Genomic DNA, 20,199 nt, shown 5'->3' with positions numbered 1-20,199 from the left:
AGAAATCCCACACCCAACCACTCATTGATTGACACCAGTCCCCAAAGCAAGAAACTCCCTAGCACACATAAGGCCGCTCATACCGGTGATTCAAATAAGATGACTGCGGATCTTGAGCTGTAACTCTGAATGCCATGATCCGGTCCCCGTGGTTCATCCACTGATCTGCAGGAGGGTATCTGCCGCTAATTCCCCCTCTCAAGCAGACTACTCCTCCCCAGTAGATGCCACAGATGTGCATCTGTCACTTACCTACTCTGAGTCACCGATTGCTCACAGATACCAAATGCAAGAGGAACTCACTGGAGTGTACAGGCCACTCCTTACAGTGGAACTGGTAGTAGAATTACAGATTGTCAATCTACATCCTAGCCACCAGATCCAATTGCCCAGTTCGATGGACAGACCTGGAATCGAACATCTGTGTTTGAGTTCCTCTAACCCCACCGCCTGTGGCCATCTCCAAGAGATCCCAGACACTTTACCTCACCAGTAACCTCCTCCACCTCATGGTTATGTCCCAGCCCCCAAATCCACCAGACACCCCTGCCAGTGAAGCAGATAGTCTCCTTAAGGGTTTCTGCTTCTACCTCTGACCCTAGCGGTCCAGGCCCCATTCTCATCCACAGTTGTGCAGTACAACCCCTGCCACTGATGCAGATAACCTGCCCACATTTTCAACTCTGTCCGATCCTTGAGATCAAGTCCTCTCGTTCCATCCATAATCTGCAGTAAAGCATGAGCTGCTGAGTCGTCGTATGACCGACTTTGCGCTGCCATCTCAAAGAGATGCCAGATATCTTTACCCCTCAACTACCTCCTCCAACTAACTGATTCGTCCCAGCTCATAAATCACCAGGTGCTAACTGCCTGGGAACCCATAGCCCACGTCAAGAGTGAAGGAGGTAGAAATGATGGAAATATAAACATGTAAACCTCTAACTCTGATCTTCAAGATCTCGTTCCCTGTCTCTATCCTAAGATAGTCAGTGGAACACACAGGTCACTGCTGCCAGTGACGCTGTAGCATGAACACAGATGTTGCCTTGTGTCTCTCATCCTTGTCAGTCGAGCCGAGTTTCATTTACCGATCCGCGGCAGGCTTCAAGCCTAAGGCCTCGCTCTATGGGACCATGGGTGCACCCATCTCCAGTAGACCTCATCGACATCTCCCATCCCCTCCCTCCTTGCACACATTGATTTGTCCCCGCCCTTGCCCTCGCCCCCGCCCCAGCCCCAGCCCCAGCCCCAGCCCCAGCCCCAGCCCCAGCCCATGCCCCAATCCCAGCTTAGCCCCAGCCCCAGCCCCAGTCCCAACAATGGCCTGGAACTCCCTGTAAAACCATATAGCTCTCATGGCAGTGAAGCAGGTAGGAGGAATAGAGATATACAACTCCACCTCTGAGCCTGGAGAGCGAGTCACTGAGTGCCTGAGTTCCGTTCACAGATCTGTAGCAGAACATCTGCCTATGAGTCCCTACACCCATATCCCAACTCCAGAAATCCCACACCCAACCACTCATTGATTGACACCCGTCCCCAAAGCAAGAAACTCCCTAGCACACATAAGGCCGCTCATACCGGTGATTCAAATAAGATGACTGCGGATCTTGAGCTGTAACTCTGAATGCCATGATCCGGTCCCCGTGGTTCATCCACTGATCTGCAGGAGGGTATCTGCCGCTAATTCCCCCTCTCAAGCAGACTACTCCTCCCCAGTAGATGCCACAGATGTGCATCTGTCACTTACCTACTCTGAGTCACCGATTGCTCACAGATACCAAATGCAAGAGGAACTCACTGGAGTGTACAGGCCACTCCTTACAGTGGAACTGGTAGTAGAATTACAGATTGTCAATCTACATCCTAGCCACCAGATCCAATTGCCCAGTTCGATGGACAGACCTGGAATCGAACATCTGTGTTTGAGTTCCTCTAACCCCACCGCCTGTGGCCATCTCCAAGAGATCCCAGACACTTTACCTCACCAGTAACCTCCTCCACCTCATGGTTATGTCCCAGCCCCCAAATCCACCAGACACCCCTGCCAGTGAAGCAGATAGTCTCCTTAAGGGTTTCTGCTTCTACCTCTGACCCTAGCGGTCCAGGCCCCATTCTCATCCACAGTTGTGCAGTACAACCCCTGCCACTGATGCAGATAACCTGCCCACATTTTCAACTCTGTCCGATCCTTGAGATCAAGTCCTCTCGTTCCATCCATAATCTGCAGTAAAGCATGAGCTGCTGAGTCGTCGTATGACCGACTTTGCGCTGCCATCTCAAAGAGATGCCAGATATCTTTACCCCTCAACTACCTCCTCCAACTAACTGATTCGCCCCAGCTCATAAATCACCAGGTGCTAACTGCCTGGGAACCCATAGCCCACGTCAAGAGTGAAGGAGGTAGAAAGGATGGAAATATAAACATGTAAACCTCTAACTCTGATCTTCAAGATCTCGTTCCCTGTCTCTATCCTAAGATAGTCAGTGGAACACACAGGTCACTGCTGCCAGTGACGCTGTAGCATGAACACAGATGTTGCCTTGTGTCTCTCATCCTTGTCAGTCAAGCCGAGTTTCATTTACCGATCCGCGGCAGGCTTCAAGCCTAACGCCTCGCTCTATGGGACCATGGGTGCACCCATCTCCAGTAGACCTCATCGACATCTCCCATCCCCTCCCTCCTTGCACACATTGATTTGTCCCCGCCCCCGCCCCCGCCCCCGCCCCAGCCCCAGCCCCAGCCCCAGCCCATGCCCCAGCCCCAGCTTAGCCCCAGCCCCAGCCCCAGCCCCAACAATGGCCTGGAACTCCCTGTAAAACCATATAGCTCTCATGGCAGTGAAGCAGGTAGGAGGAATAGAGATATACAACTCCACCTCTGAGCCTGGAGAGCGAGTCACTGAGTGCCTGAGTTCCGTTCACAGATCTGTAGCAGAACATCTGCCTATGAGTCCCTACACCCATATCCCAACTCCAGAAATCCCACACCCAACCACTCATTGATTGACACCCGTCCCCAAAGCAAGAAACTCCCTAGCACACATAAGGCCGCTCATACCGGTGATTCAAATAAGATGACTGCGGATCTTGAGCTGTAACTCTGAATGCCATGATCCGGTCCCCGTGGTTCATCCACTGATCTGCAGGAGGGTATCTGCCGCTAATTCCCCCTCTCAAGCAGACTACTCCTCCCCAGTAGATGCCACAGATGTGCATCTGTCACTTACCTACTCTGAGTCACCGATTGCTCACAGATACCAAATGCAAGAGGAACTCACTGGAGTGTACAGGCCACTCCTTACAGTGGAACTGGTAGTAGAATTACAGATTGTCAATCTACATCCTAGCCACCAGATCCAATTGCCCAGTTCGATGGACAGACCTGGAATCGAACATCTGTGTTTGAGTTCCTCTAACCCCACCGCCTGTGGCCATCTCCAAGAGATCCCAGACACTTTACCTCACCAGTAACCTCCTCCACCTCATGGTTATGTCCCAGCCCCCAAATCCACCAGACACCCCTGCCAGTGAAGCAGATAGTCTCCTTAAGGGTTTCTGCTTCTACCTCTGACCCTAGCGGTCCAGGCCCCATTCTCATCCACAGTTGTGCAGTACAACCCCTGCCACTGATGCAGATAACCTGCCCACATTTTCAACTCTGTCCGATCCTTGAGATCAAGTCCTCTCGTTCCATCCATAATCTGCAGTAAAGCATGAGCTGCTGAGTCGTCGTATGACCGACTTTGCGCTGCCATCTCAAAGAGATGCCAGATATCTTTACCCCTCAACTACCTCCTCCAACTAACTGATTCGTCCCAGCTCATAAATCAGCAGGTGCTAACTGCCTGGGAACCCATAGCCCACGTCAAGAGTGAAGGAGGTAGAAAGGATGGAAATACAAACATATAAACCTCTTTTTTATCAGGGATGAAATTAACATATTATGTAAGTATAGTTATCCGTAATGAAGATATAATTCTAATTCATTTGTGATATTGTAAGAGCTACCATCCCAAACGAAAGAAAATTAAACTTATAAAGAGTGGTAATTGTATTCCTCCTCACATTGTATGAGACATACTAGTACCTTTTATTCTGTGCTAATGCAAATAAATCATAAAGTACATGTTTAAATCCGATGGTTTATGCAGAGTAGTACAAATAACTTATTGTTCTCTCAAAAGTCTGAATTATGTTCTACTGTCATATTTCTACGATATTTTAAAGTACTTCTCAACATAGTTACCAATTTGTAACATGTAGAATCTTTTTTTTCATATTTATTCTGCCGAATTTGTATCAGATAATACAGAATTGACTTCATATTTATTCTTGTATAAGATATAATTAGGAATAGGCTTCGTTCCATATATATAACATACATATAATCCCTTACAGTTCTTCCAGGTCCTCTATCACAGTTTATTTCTGATATTGATCAATTATTTTTTGGAAACATTTGAAGTTCTCAGAATTTTACAAAAATCATCATGTCAATAACAAAAGTTTTATTAAGGACTTTTTATTTCATGACAATAAGCCAATTATAAGTCGATTCTTACTTGTTTTTTATATAACTAAGTACCATTACCAGCTGAAGTAACCCAAAGGCACTTAAAAATAATCTAATGCCAATGGGTGTGTTCTATTTTGTAGCACTTGGAAAATTAAAACATGTATAGCATACCATTGATACCTATTCAGTTTTTCAATGGGCATCTGCTTTGAGATTAGAATGGGCCATTCGGTAATCACACATTTGCTACAAGTTATGGCCACCATTAGTATACTTGTCAAATGAAGATAGGCTCTTCTGCAGTATAAGTTATTATCAAAATGAAACAGTTTTTTGGTTATTATAATATAAAACATATTACATTATACCAAACAATCCTACAGGTCAGGCAGTTATAGAAAGATAAAGTTGAATTATCAAGTCTATATGAAACAGAAAGGAATGATAGACTCCCAGAAATAGATTGTTGAAATGCTTAATTAAACTTGAATTTTCTTAATTCTAATGAGAAATGAACAATGGCTTCACAGAGACATTCTATACTAGAAAAAATTTCTGAATTAAACCTGCCAGTGTACTTCAAGGATGTGCTGACCTCATAACGGAAGCTAAGAGATGTGGGACAATAGGAAAGATGTTTTGTTCTGTTTTCCTCAGGAGAAAAAAAGCTATAAATATCATCAAAATTAATTAAAATTAGGTTTGAAAAGGAGAAACTTCTTCAGAAAGTGAAATGCTAACTCAACCAAATAGGTGGAAACATCATAAGGTTTTTGCAGAGATTTGTTCTTGTCTTTGAGGCAAAAGTCAAGAGCCCTTGTACATGTAACTGCCCAAAGAAGGAAAGATAGCTATCTAGAAAGAATCAACAAGCAAAGCAAAATTTGACCTATAATACTATTATCTCCAACAGGGCAAAATTTCACTGCCTAAATATATAAATTTCCCTGGTTCTCTGTATGATGGTAGCCACGACTCACTTAAAAATGAAAGCTGTCTTTGAAATTGTGTGGTGGTTCTCCTTCTCCAAATCCAAGCAAGATGTTAAAAGAAATCTTCATGGATTCTTTCATATGAGGAGTCATCTGTATGGGACAGAAGGAAGTTGAAATCTAGGGACTAAGGTTATCAAAAATTTTACTTCTCATACCCATTTTTCTCTGTGGGGTCCCTTTCTTTGATTATATATCTATTGAAATTCACACTTACTATTTTGATTTAAACAACACTTAAGTTTTCCACAGTGGACAATAACTTTTCCTCCAGTAATCTTTGAAGTCTCCTGGAAAAACATGGGTCCCCACAATGATTTCAACTGGGTCATATGATGCCATTGATCTCATAGCTGAGTGAGGCTATCCAGACCCAGGAAGACAAATATGGTATTTATTGGCTCACATGTGGTTATTGGCAGAGGAGAATAGAATAGGTAGTTATAGATGAATAGGGGTTGCTGGAATTGGGGGCATTAAGTAGGGAGGGGGAGGGAAGAGTGGGTGGAATGAGGTAATAATGAGACAGCTAAAATTAAGGGGGTATTTGAGGAGGAATAAAGAAATCTAATAGAGTGTAAACTTCCTAAATTATACATAGTTATGAAGGTTATCTAAATCTAATTTTCACATAATTCTCTCGTAACCAAATCAGTACTGTCACTGGGTTACATCTAATTGAGCTTTTGGTCAAAGGGGTTCTATGGGAGTCCCAGAACTACCCAGTCTGTTGCTAAGATAATGGCTTGTTCCTCATAAACTGACAGCAAGGCCACAGTACTCAAGAAAACCCATACACAATTCGAACATAGAGAAGCAGAGTTGGTACTTACATAGAGCCTTCACCTCTTTTTGCTAGGATCTTTGGAACAGGAAGGTATTTTACATTCTACCAATGGAGAAACATCAATTAACAATCCAGTTACAACCCTTTTGATCTACATCCTGGTTAAAAAATACATTATTGGAATAGTCACAAAAGCCTTGTAGGGATAAGCAACCAATGGTTCATTTTTTTGAGACCCACTTCATGAACTGTAACCCATATTCGATGCTGCCTGGGTGACAAAAATCAGAGATCGGACAACCCAGGGACCTATGGTAAATCCAAATACTACGCACTGATCTAAAAAAAGAAAAGACAGCAACATAGTGATAAAATGACTCCTCATGATATTCAGCTATAATCATATATCAATGCCTCATTCAGCCACTATCAGAAAATCTTCCTCCTGCAGAAGTTGGGAACATATACAGAGACCCATACCAAACATTACACAGAGAATGAAATACTTGAAACACTCAGTACTGAATAGGATGTCTTCATCAAATCCCTTCCATTTGAGTTCAATGATTCTAGTTGTCCTTTTAAATGGGATTGCTGAGTCTGAAATGAGTGGATCTCTGATACCTATGCCTTCTCTTGAACTATTTTTCTCTTCTTGGTTTATCCTGTTCAACTTTGATGTGATGGCAGTATTTTTATCTTACGTTAGTGTATTTAGTTATACTATTATTTATTTTCGTTATTATCCCTTAGAAGCCTTTTCTTTCCTAATGAGAAACAGAATAGGACTACATTTAGATTGCAGGAGATTTAGGGAGGAAGTGGCAAGTGTAAAGGAAGGCAAACTAATCAGGATACATTATGTGAGGGTTAAAAATCTATTTACAATGAAAGGAAAAAATGAAGCACTGCAAACTGGCATTGCAGAATGTTCAAGTTTAAACACCTACTCTTTTTAAGTATAGTATAGTTGTAGAAAGAGTATTTTACACACCTCACACTCTACTATGTTTATTTTATTTGTGTACATGTGTTTTACAGAACACTTAATAAAGTCAGAGACTTTATTAATGCCTTTCAAGCATTAATTTTCCTCTAAATATCTGTACATACAGTATCCAGTGAAACATTACTGTATGTTTCTTAATACTCTATTTCTGTCATGGTTTCGACATAAAATAAAACTAAATGTTCACGTGTTGTAGTTTGGTGCCTGGCAAGTGGTAGTAATAGACAATTGACTTACCCTGTCTCCTCTTGTGTGTCATGTGGTGGCATGGGTGAGAGAAAGATCTTTTCCCTCACCCATTACCCCCTGCAGCAGGTTAGAGGGCTGGGTAGAATCAAAGAATTAGCCTTGCCCTTCACCACACACAGGGAAGCAGGCCCTGTACCCTACCTGGGTAGCCTACTAGAACTAGACTTTCTATCATGGGCTTCAGTTAGCCAGCCCTGTGGTTTTGAGAGTAGGAGCTCTGGCCTCATTTGCTTCCTCCCCACCACAACAATCAGGAAAGAGGACCCTCATCTCTCCAGGGAAAAACATAATGTATGTAATGTGCATTCAAAGAGCTGGTTGTATGAGCATGGGTTACTGGGGTCTGACTGCCTTGCTGACAGCTATGCTTGGTGAGCTAACAGAGACAGTGGTGGAGAGCTCAGCATTGTAGTGAAAATGAAGAAAGTCTGGCAAACTGAACAATCTAACTCAGGCCCAGAACCAGGAGTATGAGTTGGCCCATCCCAACAGTCACATTATCTGTGAAGTGTTGAAGTATGTGAAGGGGATGGACCTACAGATCAAAACCTGTAGAAACTCAGGGACACAGGACAACAACAGCATATCGAAGAGGGACCCCAGTTAGAGCCCATTATTGGTGGTGTAACAAAAGGCAGAAGCCTCCAACCAGGACAAAGATTTATGAGTTGAAATGAACACTTGAAAGTAAATAAGAAAGCACTAAGGGGTGAAATGTGTGTGTTAGTGGGCCTCCCTACAACTTACATAGTCAGATTCTTCTTTCTCTCTCTCGGTCTCTCTTTGTTTCTGCCTCTATCCTGTTAGTTTTGGTTTGTTTTTGTTTCTTTATTTTGTTTGTTTTGTCTTTAAAATTTATTTTATTTTATTAGGGGAGGTTGCAAGGGCAGAGGGTGGATTCAAGGGGACTGGGAGAAGAGGGGAATAACAATGCTTGATGTGAAGTCCACATTGATTCAATGAAAGTTGACAATCTAAGTTTTCTTTCTTAAAAATTAAATAAAAGTAGGTAATTGAATCTTGAGATGGTCATGGTAACACTGGAGAAACCTAAAATGTGCTCACGGATGAATCAGCTTTTATGAAATCAGGACTTTTTATCTAGACTCCCTTTGTGTTTGCTTCCTGGCCATCGTGGGGTGAGCAGGTTCCTTCACCCTGTGCCCCTGCACCAGGGTGTTTTTCTTCACCCCAGGTTCATAGGAATGGGTTGGTGCCTTTTGAAAGCTGAAATCAGTCCTTCCTATCTTATATTGCTTATCTTGTGCCTCTGTAAAAGTGCAGAGGGGAAGCGACCAATCTTCCAGCTGTGCATTCAAAGAAAATTTACTCATATTCATATCTTGTTTTGGCGAGTCTTGATAGTAGATTTCTGAGGCTCAGCAGAAAATAAGTGACAGTTGCAATTTTTATTTATTTTATGCTTCCCTTTTATTTATTTTCCTTTCAGCAACTGAAAGTATTTTGGTCATCTTAAGAAAGAATATCACATGTAAATATAATAACTTCATCTCAAATCCCAACATAATCTGCAGGAAAATGAGCAATGTGGAATGTAGACACATTCAGGAATTTCCCCCCTCTATTTGATACTTTAAGGTTTTTGCCCCATTTTTTTTCTAATTTCTTTTTTCTCGTGTTTGTTTTTCTCATTTAATGTTTGTTTGCTTTGTTTTGAGACAGGGTCTTATGTAGGTTTGCCTGGCCTTGAGGTTTGCTATTTAGTAGAAGCTGGCCTTGGAGTACAAATCCCCCTCTTCTACTCCCCAAGGGCGTGAGCCACCACTCTCTGGATCAAACCCTTGGTTACAAAACTTTCACACATGCAGGTAAGTCTTTCCTTTCACAGGTGCTAACTACTTGGCCAAATGAGGCCATCTTTGAAGAAATACATGAAAGTAATAGAGAGGATGCTGAGGCTGAGTCCCAGGAGCTAGAGGCAGTTGACCTTCAGGCCAGGTGAAATCCCTGAAAGCAGAAGGAGTGGGACAGACAATCTAGGGTCTTCATGGAAGGGCTTCCTCTCGTCTTATAAAAGCAACATTAACCTTTTTAAGACTGTACTTTGATGTATTTAGCCTGTCTTTGAAACAGAATGACATTGCCAGGCAAACAATAGCAGCTGCTGAGCATAAAGGACCAGAAACTGCTTTTAAACACCAGATTCAGAACCTAGTTTGGAACATTACCAAGGGGTTTCCACTCCTGGAAAAAGTCATCAAGGTAAGTCTTGTGGGCACTAACATTGATGGAGAAGGACCTTGCTGTTTCCTGCCCAAGTAAGAAGCTTTTTTCTTTTTCTTTGTTCTTTGAATAATTCATCTCCTCCCCTGCTTATTCCTGACTGTTTTCAATTTTTCTTTTCTCCTCATCCTGAAGTCCACCTGGCATATCTTAACAGCGCATCAGCTTGGAAAGTCGGGAAGTTACATGTATTAAGGATGCAGACCCTAGCCCACCTTGTACTTGGATCTGTGCATGCAGATGGATAGGATTTTATGTCATCAGAGCTGCAGCAGAAAGAATCAGTGCTGTTCTGCGTTCAGTTTCAGTAGTTGGAATCCTAGGCTGAAGGTTAAATTCTGACTATTAATTACATAAATATGTACACTGTTGTAGAGTTCTTCAATTTTATAGTCATTTGATTTAACCTGGGAGATATTGGATGAGTGTTTTTATTTATTTAATCTCTCTCTCTCTCTCTCTCTCTCTCTCTCTCTCTCTCTCTCTCTCTGTGTGTGTTACACAGGAATGGTGTTTACATGTTAAAATCCATGTGTGGTTGTCAGGGGATAACTTGTGGCTATCTCTTAACTAATGACATGCGACTATGGTTTAGGTAGTTTATCTGCCGAACCACCTCACTAATCCTGTGTTTAACAGTTAGCCAGCTTCTGTTTCAATTAAATATCTTTTTTATGTTTATTTTTTATATTGGAGGGTGTTTTAATACAGGGTTTTTACCCTGTATCCTAGAACTTCCTGCATAGTTCAGATCTTTCTAGTCAACATCAGTTATCCACATGCCTCTTCCTCCCAGGTGCTGAGATTACCTGGCTTGAATCATCACTGCCCTTTAATTTAAGTTTTATTTCTTCTTTTTTCATTTTTAAAATATGTTGACCATACTTAACCCTACTCCACACCTTCAATATCCTTCTTTGCTTCCCATCCAACCATGTCTTCTTTTTCTTTTTTTTAACCTGTGAAGTCCAATTTGTGCTGCCCATAAACTCTTGTATTTATTGGGAAACAGACAAGGGGCTACACTCTTAAAGAACATTGATTTTATTTTTTCCCTGCAGCTATCAATTGTCACTAGGTTCTTAACTAGCAGTGAAATTAGATGCCCACTTCCCCTCTCCATGTTAAAATTTTTCTAGCTTGAATTGTTTAGCTCCTATGTAAATGTTATCCATGTGTATATATAACATGTACATAAATATGTATTATATATTGTTCATGTGTAAGAAAGACATGAGGATCATAAGTTGTGGTGGAGTCATTTAGCCTTCTACGCTGTTACTCTTCCTGTGCAAACCATCACTGTGAATTGTAGTACCAAAAATTGCTTTTTGTTTTCCTTTTCCTTTCACATCAGTGTCTGTCTTCTTTTCAGCCCTGACTTGCTAATAGTCAATGTGTTGCTCAATTTATTGTCAACTTGGAATATGTCATGGTCTCCTGAGAATAAGGATACCTCAATTCAGACAGTGCCTTAATCCGATTGACTTATTTACTTGTCTGTGGGGCAATGTCTTGATTGGTGATTCGTTGAGAAGGGCACAACTCACCGTTGTTGTTGCTATTCTTGGGCAGGTGATCTGGAAGCTTATATTAAAGAAAACTGAACAAACTGACAGGAGTAATAAAACAGGTATGCAGCATCTCTTTATGTTCACTGCCTTAGTGTTCATATCTGTAGCTTCCTGCCCTGATATCCTTAGTGATGGATCGATTTTAATACATAAGACAATTAATTTCTTTCACTCTCCAAGTTGCTCTTTGTTATAACTTATCAAGAGAAAGCAAACTAATATAGTTACCCATTTTTTTTTATTGGGAGCCTTTGAATTCTGTTCTCATTGTAGGTGTCCTAAGAGTATTATAACGTCTCCAGACCATCAGCATCAGTGTTAGAAAAAAAATTGCTAGAAATAGAGACTCCTGGCATTTGTCATGGAGAAGCAAAACCTGTGCACAGCATTTAGCTTGTTGAACCTTAGCATCCCTATAGGTTGTGACTTTGAAACACATATATTTTAAGCTGAAGGCCATTTGCCGGACCTGGAGATCTATCTTTGACCATTTATCTTCTTACTAGGAGTTCATGAGTGACCCAGAATTTTTGCTTCTCCATGGTGGATTATATAAGTAGGAATATAAGTCCATTTTCTCTATGTGTTTATGTATGAGTTTGCCATGACAGAATTTCTTGACCCATTTTTTCTGATAGAAGGCCATGGTATCCTTTTTCCATAGAGGTCTTGTTTCATACCTAGAGGAAGGATGCTTTAGAGAATTTGGGAAAGTCCCTTAGGCTTTGCTGGGTTTCTTTCCTCCCTTTGTCAGACCCTCAGTACCAATGCATTTCTATGTAGGTGTCATGTGTCAGTCACTCTAAACATAAAAATATGAAATCTACATTATGCCTACAGGACTCAACATTTTTGATGGCTTCCATGCCATGTAGATAAATTTTCTTCTTTCTTTATTGCTGCAGTGCAAGCCATAGAAGATCCTGCTGTTCTATAGCCACGTGGTTTTAATATACACTAACATCTGGAAATGTCACTATGTACTAGTTTTTCCATTGATTACATTGTGTTGAGTTACTAGGAAGCTGATAGACTTCTGGGCTGCTTTTTAAGTGAGGATAGTATAAAAATCTTTGATTGCTCTAGCATTTAACATTTGGTGATAAAGAAAATGCAGGACCTTTGAGCATTTGCCAAGGAGTCTAATTTCTGAGTCCTAGGAGAAGTTTTGTACTGGATAATTCAGTAGATATCTTCATTCAGCTACCAATTGACTGCACTAATCTCTATTCTGCAGCAGGGGATGAGATTTGCAGATTATTAACCCCCCCCTCAATCTCCAAACACACTTGCCATTTGTCTTATTTTTAACGTTCTGTTGGTGGTTAACAGCATTCTATATGGATTTCCCCAGCTACTAGTAGCACATCACATGTCTTTCATTTGTATGTCTTTCTCAAAGCAGGTTTTCTACCTTTCTTCCTCTTTCTCTGGAATCTTCTACCTTTATCTCACTATCATTCAGACATAGGTCTTCTTTCATAAAGAGTTCTCCCTCCTTTTTGGTATATCTGGTAATTGTAAATAAGCATTCAGCTGAAAACAAGCATACAGCCTGAAAACATGTCTTTGGAGATATTTTTTTTTTACATCGCTTTTTCCAGTGGTTCACTCACCTACATTCTTAATGATACTTTGTTCCATTGGATAGCCCATTCTCATTTCATTGTATATAAATCTGACTTTATGTTAATAAAACCATGTAAAAAGTATTTATGGCATGTTAATATCCTATAGCAAACTCCACAGAAGCCTATGTATAGAGTGTATGTCTCTATGTATTCTAAGTGTCATAATCTCTACACCATCCAATAGCTGGATCCTAGGTGTCTTAAGTAACAAATTGTGGGCTGCAAAAGAGTTGTAACACACCTGGGAGTAATGAAAGAGATGACTTAATGAAGAGAAAAGAATTGTAGCTATTGTTAGGTTAGTTAGATGAAAGCACATTCAGATTTTGTTTTCAAGACATTCATGAATATTAGCTCCAAAGTAAAATGAAAGTTAAAATAAAAAAATTCTCACTACAAGGAAATAGAATATAATGTTTGTTAATGTTTTTTTTTACATCTTTATGGTATTGGAAATCTAAATGGGAAGATATGCAGATTGATCCATGTGTTAATTGAATACTTTGAACTTTTCAAAGCAAATGATTTAAACAATAAAAATAAAACTAAAGTAAATATTTAAACTTTGAAGATATATGTCTGAAATAACATTTTTAATATGCAAATATCATGAATATCTGAGACTCAATGATTAAAGTACAGAGGGAAAGAGAGACAGGTAATAAGGGAGGGTCAAGAGACGGAGAGGAATAGAGAGAAAGGAAGAGAGGGTGGAGAGAGGGAAGTGAAATGGGAGGATAATAAGGAAGGAAGAGGGTGGGCAATGTGGAAGAAAAAATAGGACAAATTAACAACTATATTTTAATTTAAAGATGGTCTTTGTTTGTCTTTATTTTACATGTATGTCTGTTTTACCTGCACATATATTTGTGCATCACATGTATACAGTTCCTATGAAAGTAGGAGGAATTCACTAAATTCTCTAGAATGTAGTTACAATTATGAAACACCACCTGGTAGCTTAGAGCTGAACCAAGGTGCTCTGGAAGAGCAACAAGTGTCCTTAACCACCAGCTCAGCTCTCCAGTCCTAGTTCCATTGCTGCTTTTAAATAAAAATGAGAAAAAAAAGAAACTCAAGAATACATAAAGTTATTTAAAAACAAATGTATTTCCAATATGGTAGAATATTTATGACCAAAGGTAGTTTGGATTAAGGCCAAAAAAGCCTTCTGTAGTAAGAAATCTGCTTTGGCACTTGTTTGTTTCCCTGCCTCCCAGATTCTTGAAATAACCATACAAAAATTTTATTAATTAAATCACTGCTTGGCCCATTAGTTCTATCTTCTTATTGACTATCTCCTACATTTTAATTTAACCATTTCTAGTAATCTGTGTATGGCCATGAGTCTGTGGTTTACTGGGTAAAGTTCTGGCTTCTGTCTTTTTTGGGGAGCTAAATGCATTCTCCTGACTCCATCTTCTTTCTCCCAGCATTCAGTTTAGTTTCTCCCATCTTGTTCTACTCTGCCCTATCAACAGTCCTAAGCAGTTTCTTTTATTCATTAATTTATAAAAGCAACACATGTACTTAAGGACCTATCATGCCATTTTCTCTTTTCTGTTCAAATTAAAAGGAAGGTTTTAACTTTAACATAGTAAAATTACATATAACAAAACAGGTGTCAAGTAAGAATTACAGTTACAACATTTATATCTACTTTATCTTTCATTATAACTAAGAAAAAGTATAATTATAACTATCTATTATTTTCTAGAAATACAAGACCCACAAAAATGATTGCTGAAGTTGCCAGAAAAAGAGAGACAGTCTTTTGGTGTTCCTGCTTCATGAAAGAGTCTGCAAGACATTCTGCCAAGCACAGAAGAAAGCAACTGATGGAATTTGCCATTACAAGGCAGAAAAGGTCTTTAAATTTCCTGCTTTATTGAAAAACCTGCTAGAAACTATGGGCATTTGGGTGAAGATTGGATGCCCCAATGGTACAGAAGAACTTTGGGTGATTGTATAGGCAGTGAAATGTGTCTGTCAATTCTAGAATTTTGGAGGTGGCTTTCAATACACTTCATGTTTACTTCAGTAATATTAAATTTTTCTGTAGTTTTTGCTGGAGTTCAAAAATACGTATTTATAGTTGTAGTTTTCCTTAGTTATGATAGAGGAAAAAGTAGATGGAAATAATGTCACTGTAATTCTTACTTGATACTTGTCTTGTTATATATAATTATACAATGTTAAAGTTACAAATCTTCCTTTTTATTTAAACAGAAAGGGGGAGGTGTGCTCTGTATGCTGTGAATACCATTGGTTAATAGAAAAATTGCTTTGAGCCTATAGTAGAGCAAGCCAGAACAGAGCTAGATGAGGAAATCTCAAATGAATGCTGGCACAAAGAAGGTGGAGTCAGTGAAAAGCCAAGTAGCCCAGTTGGAGACTGTTGCGGGAATGTCACCTGGTAAGCCACAGAATCATGGCAATATACAGATTAATGGAGATGCGTTAATTTAAGATATGAGTTAGCCAGAAATATGCATAAGCTGTTGGCCATGCAGTATTGCAAATATTATAGTTTTGTGTGATTATTTCAGGACTGAGCATTGAGGAACAAACAACATGGAACAGCCTTCTTCCAGGTTTCTATGATAGTGAACATACTAAGAAACATACAAAGGGCAAAGGGACAGTATGCCCTTTCCCTTCGTATGCCATTGAAAAACTGGGCATGGAGAGGTTGGGTCATAACCCCGAACCAGTAACTCCAGGAGTGGTGTGGAAAGGAAACAAGGAAATTTGGGGGAACAGAGATACACGAGTCTAGGGATGCTCTGAGGTCATCACTAATTAGAACTGGAAGTGAGTAGAGAGTGGAGGGGAGCCTAGTCTCTTGTATTTCAGAAACATCTTTCTTCATGTTGAACACAATCTAGGAGTCCAGGCTGGAATGAAGCTGACAAAGATGAATACAGCGTGTTCCTGCTTTTAAGGTGCTTAGACTGGTGAGTTGATAATCTGAATAAGATATTGATGAGATAATTAGAAATTGGCCTCTTGAATAGGATTTTATTAAATTTACCTAAAGCACTTCTACCCAGTCCCTTGCAAATGCTCCTTCCTACATGTCCCAATTCATATGAAAAACTAAAGTTGATCATGATAAAATGGATTCAATAGAAAGTATGAAATTGAACTAGTTATATTGTAAACATTACAAGCTATGAAAGTGTCTATCTTCCAAAGATTTGAAGTAAAAGTGACATAAAATAATTATTCAGACTCTGAAGAGTTAAATTTCAAGCTACACACATCTGAGTCAACTCAAAGCTCTGCAGTGTTAGGATTAGGTTTTGTCTGTGAATGCAAGACAGAAGCCTTCCAATGAACTCTTCCTTTTACTGCCTTTGAGAGCAGATCAAATATCAAGGAAGGAGAAATAGGACATGTTTAATTTTTGCAGCACACCAATTTGCATAAGGACAATCACTTCAGGAAAAGTCAAAAGTGAGGATGTACACATGGTACTAAGGACATCAAAAAGAAATCTGTTGTTTCTATGAACCAATACCGTAATTTCAATTGTTTCTTACTGCTAGTACATACGTCATTTTCTGCGACCTCTGCTTCTCTTTGCAATTATGTAGTGCAGTTTATTGCTATTTCTACCTGAGGATATGTTTCACATTGTGATGCAAAATACAGTCTTTGTTTTTGTAAATGTTATGTTTGGGATATAATCATAAGTATTGTGTGTGTAGAATTAGAAGGAGCATTCCCAAATGAGATCCAGAAATACAATTATTAGAAAGGAAAAAAAATCTTTCATGCATCATGTAACTGATGTTATGTGAAATAGTCACCCATTGTTTTCATAGTAATTATTGCATCATGAAATTAAAACTATTTCAGTACTAAAGTGTTTTTAAAACAATTACCCAGAATTGAAATTACTATATATTTTCTTCTAAAATCAGGTTTTTTGGTAGGTACAGTTACATGAAAAATGATGGACCTTTGGATTCAGCTCCACAGTTATCTTCCTTAAATTCACATCCTAAATTCTTGCCTTGGTTCCTAGAAAACCAGTGGCTGTGCTGAATGTCTGCTCTGTATGCAGGTAGACAGGATTCCTCTTGTTTAAGAACAGACCTGTTTCCTTTCCTTACCCAGTGCTCCCCTTTTGTGCTTATGTCTTCCAGTCCCAAATTGCACTGACGTCCCAAATCGCAGAATTAATGTGTCTGCGAACAGACCTCTTATGCCTCCAAAAGGAACTTCTCCTTGCTAATTTCTCTTCAAGACACCAGCTTAATTGCCTTTTAAACAAATGGTCTGCTTTGCTGGCAAAATTCTAAATGAGATAACAGCAATGTTCACTCTCCAGCAGTGATGAGTGCCTCGCCGTAGATGCATAACTCCATTCAATAGCAGGTTTAATCTCACACCAGCAGATTTACTGTAGAATAAACTATGACTAAGATCATAATTAGTAAAACAACAACAACAAAAACCCAGCCCACTAAATGTTATTTTTCAAATCAGCAGGAAACGTTGCGGTGGAAATTTCCATTCTTGTTCTTTGTGTGTTTTATTGATTTTGTGTATAATATTGGGAATTCATGCTATTATTTAAGGTAATGTTGTCTTATTGATCATGTAAGCACTTATTTAACTATCCAACATGAAAATGATGTTCTCCTTCTCGGAGCTAGTGACTTGCACACCTGGGAGTTCATAGTGTGACTCACTTTTAATGTCTCTTTCATTTCTATCATTTCTATGGTGTAAACGAGTATTCATTGTTAGAAAACAAAAAAAATGAGAGCTTTCGAAGCTATCTTCTCATAATTTTCTGTATTGCAGCTCTCTGTGACTGATTGTGATTCAGTCAAAACCGTGTTCTACAAACAGATGTTGCACAGGGATGCTCTGCATACTGTATCTAAACAAATACTAATGAGGTAATGGGAAATATTAGGGAAGGGGGAAGAGTGCTCACTGTGTACTCATCATCTCAGACAAAACTCTGGACCTTTCTAACATGTCTGTTTATCTTACACGATAGTAAAATGCATTGTAATGACATACCAAGGGACTTAGTTCTCATAATTGTCTCAAATACATGTGTAAAAATGCATGCTACATGAGTTTAAAGAGGCTCATTTGTAAGCAGAGGTGAACTAAAGCTTTTAAGTTCAAGTACAGGAAGGCATATGTATATATACATACATATTTATGTTTATATGTATTTATATGTGTTTGTGTCTCAATATAACATAAACAGATTTCAGAAAATGTTCCTGTTGTTTTGCAAATGTAGAAATATATACTATGTGATAATGAGGTAGAATAATAACAAAGAAGGCTCATAAGTAGCCTCTGTAATGTGGGTCTGTGTGCTCTTTCCAAGAGTTTTTCACCCAGAGTTGTTCCCTGCAAGCACGCCTGCTCACCTCCCATGTAGTAATGGCATGTTAGGCTTTCTTTATTCCTGTCATTAACCTATGGATAATGAGGGTTTCATCAAATGAAATTTGAGGAATCTAATGATACTGCTGTTTGGTTTATTTTTTAAGACCCCCCAAAGCAAATTAAACCTCAGTGAATCATTTATCCTATTTGCAGACAATAGCAGTGGGAAGCAGGGGAGAGGGTGCCTGAACTGGCCTTCTCCCATAGCTACACTAATGAATGTCTTGTATATCATCATAGAACTTTCATCTGGCAATGGATGGAGATAGAGACAGAGACACACATTGGAGTACAGAACTGAGCTCCCAAAGCCCAGATGAAACAGCAGAAGGATGAAGAACATGAGCAAGGAAGTCAGGACTGCAAGGGATACAACCACCCACTGAGGTGGCAGGACTGATCTAATGGGAGCTCATCAAGGCCAGCTGGACTGGGACTGAATGATCATGTGATCAAAGCAGACTCTCTAAATGTAGCTGACAATGAGGGCGGACTGAGAAGACAATGATAATGATACCAGACAACGATAATGATACAGAAAGCATGTACTGGCTTTTTGTGAGCCTAGTGTGTTTGGCTGCACACCTTCCTAGACCTGGATTGAGGGTCAAGGGCTTTGGACTTTCCACAGGGTAGGACACCCTGACTTCTCTTAGGACTGGAGAGGGAGGGGAGGGGGAGTGGCGGAATTGGGAGGGAAATGTGAGGATGGGAGGAGGTGGATGTTTTTAATAAATAAATAAATAAAAAAGAAATAATTTCAAAAGTACCAATATACAAATCAAGCTTTTAACACTGTCCTTTTTCTTAGTGCTCATTCAAAAATTTATTCAGTTTTTTTTCTTATTGGTAAGAAAAAGAAAAGGGAAGAAATCCTGTGAGTTCTGTCCCCAGGCAATTACTCTGGTATTTGTAAGTCACAAACCCAGAGAATTTCAGTGGTCCATGGTCACAGGAGTTTCCCTAATTCACCAAAGAGGCATATAACATTCTGGAGAATGATTTGATAAGCTGTACACATTTCTTATTTTCTTCATGGTTTGATGGAAAGTTTACTATGCAGTAATATTTGAGAACAAATTACTATAAAGTCAACCCTCACTCCTTGCTGGCCCCTCTTTCAACCACTTTCTAATATGAGATCATTTAGCTCTCCGAATAGTTCTGAGACAGGAGCATACTTCTCTTGAGTGCATAGAAGAGAAAATGGTGACAGAATAAGGCACAGGATAGACACAAAACCAAGAACTTGAAACACACCCTTTGTGAATCTGGAATCTGAAATATTACCTGTTTTATGCATAGTGCTCAATGAAGCATATGTGTATTCTCGTGTGTATCTGACTGATCACATAGCACGCTATCAATGTTGCATACATATTTCATAAAAAACATCTATACTTTTGACAAAAAATGGCTTACATTTATGTTTAGTTTTTCAGTATTTCCATTTTAGAAATGAGATGCGGATAGGGGTTTATCAATCTTGTTGATTTTTCTCCAAGAACCAGATTTTTGTTTCATTGATTCTTTGGATTTTTTTCTGTGTTTCTATTTTGTTGATTTCAGCCCTCAGTTTGATTTTTTTCCAGTCTTTTACTCCTCCTATTTGAGTCTGCTTCTTTTTTTCTATACCTTTTATGTGAGCTGTTAAGTCTCCAATGTGTGCTTTCTCCGTTTTCTTTAAGAGGGTACTTAGTGCTATGAACTTTCCTCTTAGCACTGCTTTCATAGTGTCCCATTGGTTTGAGTATGTTGAGTTTTTAT

The sequence above is a fragment of the Chionomys nivalis genome, chromosome 17, assembly GCF_950005125.1.
Source record: "Chionomys nivalis chromosome 17, mChiNiv1.1, whole genome shotgun sequence".
NCBI lineage: Eukaryota > Metazoa > Chordata > Mammalia > Rodentia > Cricetidae > Chionomys > Chionomys nivalis.
Note: the sequence above shows the minus strand (reverse complement) of the source record.